Here is an 8710-nt window from a genome sequence, read left to right on the forward strand (position 1 = left end):
ATTAGGGAAATATATGACTGCTCTTTCGATTATATGTGTTAAGAAGATGCTCACCACTTCTTGTCTGCTACAGACAGCTGGGCTTTTTGGCACCACGATGACTCAGGGCGGAGGACTCCGAAAGTACTTTAGGGCTTTTCTGGGAGAAAGATGAGGCTCAACAGTGTTCATTATGGGATAACATGCCAATTCAATCTGAGTTAACTTAGTTCATCATGGCTTATTCCTATCAAAGGTTATGAGGACCAGTGGTATAGTGGTTGCAAACAGTGTTACATAAATCTCTAGAGTATGATAATGAGAGGCATTGAGAGATTCATGGATCTAATGCAACAAGAATTTAGATAAGGGAAAGATTACTTCCATTGGGGTATTACTACATCAGAAGAGACAGAAAGACTAGATTTTTAAATCAGGGCTTGCTTAGAAAGATCCATAATTTACACATCAGACTGACATGAACACTTAAAGGGGACCAGAGAAAGCTTGCAAGTTCCACGAGAACATGATTTAGGACATTGAATGGACCTACATGAATCTATTACATGGAATAACTAATGCTCAACATTTTAATCCTTTAGACCACATAATTAAATAAATGACTCAGTAAATGTTCCTGATTCATGCCCTGGCTATTTCTGTTTGCCCTGATTGACAATTAAAATAACATCATCTGCTCAACAGATTCTGGCTTTATCCTCACTGCTTTATATGGTTTTGTTAATCTCTTAAACCCATTTCATTATTCATATCACTAAAGAGTCAAGCGTACGTGCTACTCTTAGAGTCTAATAACATTTTCATACTTTTGTTGGGATTTTTTCATTTCTCTTTTGTCACAATTAACTGATGTTTGCTTAAAGCAGAGTTTAGAGAGATGTTTCTAGTTTAGGATGTGAAGGCAGTTTATAAAGTATGCCATGAATTTAAGTAGTTATTTGAATAAACACACTAAAAATAGTTAAAAATTAAACGCATTTTTAAAAGTCTCCTTAAGCTTCTCAGTTTTATCCTTAAAATATTTGACTATATAATTTTAAGCTCTATTTGTTTGGAGGAAAGTGTTAAAGTCAACTGAAAACATCTCCAATTTGTAGTTAGTGAGATCTCATTATCACCAAAGTATTTTGATCAATTACAAAAGTAATACCTTATATAAATTTGAGGGCTTATAATATGCCAGGTAGTGTTCAAAATGATTTGTACATACTAAACTAATAAACAAAACAACTCTTGCACCTAGTGCCATATTTTATCATTCTTAAAGGTGCAGTAGGGCTTCTCTGGTGGTGCAGTGGTTGAGAGTCTGCCTGCCGATGCGGGGGACACGGGTTCATGCCCTGGTCCGGGAAGATCCCACATGCCGCGGAGCGGCTGGGCCCATGAGCCATAGCCGCTGAGCCTGCGCTTCCGGAGCCTGTGCTCCACAATGGGAGAGGCCACAACAGTGAGAGGCCCGCATACAGCAAAAAAAAAAAAAGGTGCAGTAACCAAACCATGGACAGCTTAAGAATCTTTTCCAAAGTCATGAAACCAGGAAATTACAGAGTTGGTATTAGATTGCATTATGGACCCAGGATCCAAGGACTTTTTCACTGGTAACATCACAATTAAATATATTTAAAATGTTATGAAAATATTGCTCTGGCCTGCCTTTGAAAAGATATAAATCGGTTTCCATTGAAATTTTTCTCTTCATTTGTATTCTGGAACAACTGGTTTAAAAACAAAAGAAAACTAAAGAAGAATCTGTTTTGGCCACCTGGACCAACAGGCTAAAGGAATTGCTGTTCTCTGTTTTATTCCTGTCCACCTCAGCACTTTCAGTCTCCAGGGCATGCTGTTGGTCTTAATCATAAATTGAAAATGAGAAGCAAAATAATTAAAGACCAAACTGTAATTATGAGGAAGATCTAAAGGGAGCAAAACTAACATTGATTATAGGCCTTCAGTTTCCTATTAGTGCATTTAGGATTAGCTATAAACAGCCTTGTAAAACCCAATTAAATAGTTCATCTGAAGGATTTTTCTTATTAGCACAGGCTGAGAGACTTGACTTTTAGAATTATGTTGCTTGTTATGCACAAGCATTTTCCCAATATTGGCTTTGTCTTCTAAGATTTTTTTTTTTTTTAATCACAGTGCCATTTAAGAGTCTTTCTTGAGAGATACTATTTGACATATAAAAGTTTTGGATGATAGTCTTAGAAAAGTCCTCCATTCCAAGGATACATAGAGGTATTGCAAAGCATTTTGAAATATGGAAAAGTAGAGTTTCCAAGATAATATCACATAATTTGGTTTGAGGTGTAATAAAATACAGACACTTAGGTGCTCAGCAAAAGTACAATTCATGGCCAGACGGAGCTGCTTTGTTTAGAATACCTATTGCTTTGTGTTAACCACAACACTGGCACATTTTGTAAGTTCAATGAATATTTGAGAGTAATACAGTGCCAAGTCTGTACAGTCTCTGCTATATTTTTTTTTCCTTTTTCTTCAGGCCAGATAATAAAATTGTTTGAACTGTACCCCCAACACACATATTATAAAACTAGAAATACAGTAGCTCATTTTGAACATCTGTTGAAACAGATTGAGAGGCATTTTGGCAAATGTGTTATCACATGTCACTATGGAATAGCACTTCAGATCACTCTAAATGGAAATTAAATTTGAAGGTTCCATGCTGCTGTATGCTACATCTGTATACAGACTCAGTGGGTTCTATGCTGTGTTGTCAATGAAAATTTATGGTAAATATTGTTTTCTTATCCTGACAATATTTTCTTTATTTTATTTGAACAACTAATAGATATTATTTTACTTTAGTTGTTGTTTCAAGTTTGTTGGAAATATTCCTCAATCACTATGTTTCCAGTGGAATTATAATGTAAAAGATGTTTTCCTTACATAGTATAGATATATTGCATTTTTTAACATAGAGATATTCATTAGATATTTGAGGTTAAAGTACAAAGTTAAAATGATGTTTCCACATTCGCACAGGAAATAAATTGAGTGACTGCAACTACCAGTGAGACAAACTTTAGACTTCTTTCCAATTCACACATTCTAACTTAGTAGAGGCCAATTATTACATTTTCTGTTTCATTGATAATTCCAATTGTCTACCCCTATGTACATGTTTGTTTTTTAAAAAATAAGTAAAGAAATGAAAATTTTCTTAGTGTAGAAGCTACCATGTTAGTAAAATGATACTTTAACAAAGAAGAAGATATTGCAGCCCATGAGAAATTCAAATCTTTCTCCCATTGAAAACTCTTTATCTTGGTACTATTAATTAAGTCAGATGACACTTTCCTCCAGCATTATCTCTAACCTCTCTTATATGATATTCATTATTCATAGTTTTGGTCTTGACTTGTGGATAATTATGGTCCAAGTCCTAACTCTGAAGTGTTCCTTAATCACTTCATTTTTCCTCTTATTAGCTGTACTTTACATAAGAGACCATTGAGTGCCAATTCATTTTGCAATGAAAGGTCAGTTTTATCTAAAAATAACAAACTTTGTCTTATCTGATTTTTTGGTAAGAAGAATGTAATCTTCTAAAATTATTATTGTAAGATAATACATATGTTTTCCAGGAATTTCTCCAGCTACCAAACAGAATCTTTTTAGAGATTATATTGTGGTGACAAAAGTAAGTATGTGCTTTCATATGGGTAGAATGAGGTCCCCCCTCAAATTCATATGTTGAATTAAGCCTTAATCCCCAATGCAACTGTATTTAGGGATAAGGCTTTTAGGAGGTAATTAAGAATAAATAAGGTCAGAGGGTGGGGTCCTAATTAGACAGAATCAGTGGCCTTATAAGACTAGAAAGAGAGTTCTCTCCATGGCAGGCACCTAGGAAAGCCATGTCAGAACACAGCAAAGAAGCAGCTATCTGCAAGCCAAGGAGAGAGCTCTCACCAGAAACTGAATCATCTGGCGCATTAATCTTGACTGTCCCAGCAACTAGAACTGAGAGAAATAAATTTCTGCTGTTTAAGCCACCCAGTATGGTATTTTGTTATGGCAGCCTGAGCTAAGACATGCTTATATTTCAAATCATTAAAACAAATTATTTTTAAAAGTTTAGATGTCTTCCTCCTTTCAAATAGAAACTAAAGTCCTTCCTTGAACCAATACTCAAACCCTGGAACATACACATCAGTGCTGAGATCCTCATTCTGGTACTTAACTAAATCTGTAGTTTAGGTAATGTAGTTAATTTCCGTGAATTGACAAGAGGTGTTATTATTAATGCAAACTGAAAAAAGTATGCTTTAGATTATCTTTGTTCAGGCTTACATAGCTATCAGATGCAGCATAATGCATAGCTTTTTTTCCATTACACTGAAATTGTAGACTTTTAATACTGACTCTTTTTTTTTTTGGCTGCATGTGGGCTTTCTCTAGTTGCAGCGAGCTGGGGCTACTCTTCGTTGTGGTGCGCTGGCTTCTCATTGCAGTGGCTTGTCTTGTGGAATACAGGCTCTAGGCACACAGGCTCAGTAGTTGTGCCATGTGGGCTCAGTAGTAATGGCTCATGGACTCTTGAGCCCAGGCTCAGTAGTTGTGGCACATCTACTTACCTGCTCTGTGGCATCTTCCTGGACCAGGGACTGAACCTGTGTCTCCTACATTGTTAGGTGGATTTTTAACCACTGCACCACCAGTGAAGTCCCCTTATTTTTGCTTTAAGTGACATTAGAACTATGGGTATGTTTTAAATGATGTTTACTTTATCAACTATGCTTATGAATATAATTAATTGTGTGTTTAATTTTGTAGTTATTTACTTAAATTTCATAAATATATCTAAAAGTAAATCACATATATGTGTATTTTTAAATAAGATAAACTTTTAAAAACTTTTATAACTTGTTTTTAAAGATTTTGTTTCAAGGAGCACCTTTATATTGAAAATAAATTTTCTATTCAAATATATCTTTTCTGCATATTCACAATACAAAAGCAAACTACATAAATTCAACTGAATAGGAATTTTAAGGTGTTTAAGTAAGTTTCAAACATCTATTATAATTATTAACGTATTTTATTTTCTAATCTCTCCAGAAATCTGGACTCTGATCTCTTTGGAAAGTTATTTCTTATCACTACTTTGGTTAAGCCTTCTAATATAAAGCTTTTCTATTTTCTTTAGGAATATTTATACTTAAGTTATAAAAATGCTTCCATATGGTTATGAACCCAACTGAATTAACTGTATCTTCAAATAACTGCATTTTGTGCTGGTTCATAAATAATAAATACTAGAAAACATATTCAGGGTTAAGCTTTCAATCTTGGCTAATATTCTTAAATGTTACCACACAAAACTAGGATTAGTTAAAAGCATGAATATCCACTTGTTTCAGGTCCTTTTCTTTGCATATTGTTCTTGTAATCTATTGACAAGTTTCCCACCTTATTTTATGAAGTTTTAAAAAAATGATTATAAATCATATTCTTTGTGATTTATATAACTCAGAGTTTTACAAAATAATTATGGATTTTTACATAATTTATATAATCTGACCATAATAATAACACTTTTATGAAGAAGTTGAGGTTTCAATACATACCCTACCTCAGAAGTGTTCAGGGACACTCTTAGGACAGTAATTGATTTTCAAGGGGGAATTCAAGTCAAGGTTTTATATTCTTAAATTCAGAGAAAGGTAATAGCAAAAGAATGTCACAGAAGATCACACAGATGCTTATATTGATATGTATTATCTAGAGAAATATGGAAAATATTTTAGCATGTAAAGTAATAATTCATTCTATCTAGTTTCTAATGATATTTGGAAAATGCACAAGGTATGGAATTATGACTTGGTTTCATTGAACTACAAAATGATTATGAAACTTTCTGACCTTACTGAGAGCCTACTGTGAACAAGGGAGTTTGATTAGGTCTGAGGGAGTGGGAATGATATGCAAAAATAAATGAACTATGTTTTATTCCCTTAAGGATTGTCAAGGTGAAAGAAAAGAAAAAAAAAACAGTAAAACTACTCAGAGGTTGAAGGCTTTGATCAGCTGATAAACTTGAGAGAGAACCTAAATCCAGGTAACTTCTGGAGCAAACAGAGTTAAGTGGAACTGGAGTTGTACGCTGTGAGGGAAGAGAAGGTTTTGTGAATTGGTGTTTTTTCCCAGGTTGCTGTTTTCTTTAACTGATGCAAAGTTGTTGTTGGTACAGTTGAGAGATGATTTGTTTTTCATGTCTCTTGCTTAGAATCTTTGGTACAATCTTAGTTTGGTAGCTGTCAGAACAGTTACTTTGAGAACTATCTTTGTAAACTACCTAATGCAAGTTAAGTTTCAGGAAAGTGGGATTAGAAGGGAAAAAAGGGGAAGAGAAGAGAGAAAAAAGGAAAGGAAAGGAGGCAAGGGATGAAGCTAGGAAAACTGGGGTCTGTTTTAATTCCTTCATAGCAGTTTATGAGTCAAAAAATTATCCTGTGCAGTCTACTTACTTTATTTGTGAATCCAAGCAAAAATGTTAAAATTCTTGACCATCAATGTTATCATCTGTAAAGAAAAAATAAAAGTTATTGTTAAAATCTTATATCATAAAGTATTTGAAAGTGTTCTCTAAACCATCCTTTGTATAATTATAGATAGTGATAAGGGTATATGATTGACATTGTCATTCAGACATTTTAATCTATAGGTTGAAAGGAAGAAAATAAGTTTTTATAAAAATTGTGATAGAAAACTGAGTGATCAAAATAACTTTTGAATTGTTCTATACTCATGAATTTCCCAAAAGACTTAACAGTTCTGATGGTAAGTAGATAGGGTGGATGGAGATAATTACCTATTGGAAAGTTAATAGTATTCTTAAAAGAAAATCAATGGCCTAGCAAGTGTTAACCTTAGTTTTGAAGTAGAGTAATACAGAAGAGATCCAGATTATCATCTATGACCAAGAAATTCCTGAGAGAGGAAAAAAATCCACTGATAACAAGGTAAGGATTATTAAAATTGCTTTTTAGTACTTCAGTATATTGTTGTGACATCAGTTTTATTCAAGCATAATTTTATGATTTGTAAAAGCCTGACTTTTTTTATCTTATTTGAAACTTCTATCCATCTTGTACTGTAGGTGGACCAGGTAACAAGGTTATTATTTTGGAGTGGAGAAAAATGACAACATGGACTTCAAAAACCTCTTCCAAAGTTATTTATCCAGTCTCTTCTGACAGTGGAATTACTATTCATTCTAATAATTAGCCCAGAATTTTTTTTTCATTGTTAGATTTATGTGCTAGGTAGGTATGGCTAACTCAGTAGATGTGATTTTCTTTGTATTTATGTAACAATTAATAATCGAACCTATTTCATGTCAGATATAATACAAGACACTGGATGCAGAGGTGAATGAAGATCACATGGTGATTACACTTATTCATTACCTCAAAAAGAAACACTGTACCTACAAGGAGTCACTCTTCCCCAAGTCACTCCCTTGCAACATAGACAGCCACTAATCCACTAATCTGCTTTTCGTCTCTATAAATTTTCCTATTCTGAGCATTTCATATAAATGCAGGCATACAATATATGGTCTTTTGTGACTGGCTGCTTTTACTTAGCATAATATTTTCAAAGTTCCCATGTTCTAGCATTTATATTATGTATTTCATTCATTTTTATGCTGAATAATACTCTGTTGTATAGCTATTCCACAGTTTGCTGTCCATTCATCAGCAGATGGACATTTGGGTCCCTCAATTGGCTATTATTAATAATGCTGCATATTTTTTAACACTTCTTGATTTGTCTGTCTTTTTTATTATAGCCATACTAGTGAATATGATGTATTATCTCATTATGGGTTTGATTTTTCATTTTCCTAATGACTTATAATGTTGAGATTTGTGCTTATTAAATATTTTCCTGTGCTTATTGATCATTTACATAACTTTGGAGAAATGTCTATTAAAATCCTTTGCTTAGGGCTTCCCTGGTGGCGCAGTGGTTGAGAGTTCGCCTGCCGATGCAGGGGACACGGGTTCGTGCCCCGGTCTGGGAGGATCCCACATGCCGCGGAGCGGCTGGGCCCGTGAGCCATGGCCGCTGAGCCTGCGCGTCCGGAGCCTGTCCTCCGCAACGGGAGAGGCCACAACAGTGAGAGGCCCGCGTAACGCATAAAAAAAAAAAAAAAAAAAAAAAAAAAAAAAATGTAAAAAAAATCCTTTGCTTATTTTAAAAGTTTTATTTATCTTATTGAGTTGTAAGTATTTTTTATATATCCTGGATACAATTTCTTTATAGGTATATGATTTTCTCGTGTTGTTTTCCCATTCTGTAGATTTATTTTTCACTTTTTTTGATGGTATTCTTTGAAGCACAAACATTCTTAATTAAAAAAAAAACTAATTTATCTATTTTTCCTTTTATCACTTGTGCTTCTGATGTCTTGTATAAGAAACCATTGCTTAACCTGAGGCCTGAAAGTTTACTGCTAGGTTTTCTAAAATTTTTCAGTTTTAGCTTTTACATTGAGGTCTATACGTTAACTTTGTGTATTGCGTGATAAAGAGGTCCAACTTCATTCTTTCATGGATATCCAGTTGTCTTAGCATTGTTTGTTGAAAAGACTATTGTTTCCCCATTTAAATATCATGGCACCATTGGTGAAAATCAGTTGACCATAATTTAAGGGTTTAATTCTAGGGCTCTC

The sequence above is a fragment of the Phocoena sinus genome, chromosome 5 (assembly GCF_008692025.1).
Source record: "Phocoena sinus isolate mPhoSin1 chromosome 5, mPhoSin1.pri, whole genome shotgun sequence".
Lineage (NCBI taxonomy): Eukaryota > Metazoa > Chordata > Mammalia > Artiodactyla > Phocoenidae > Phocoena > Phocoena sinus.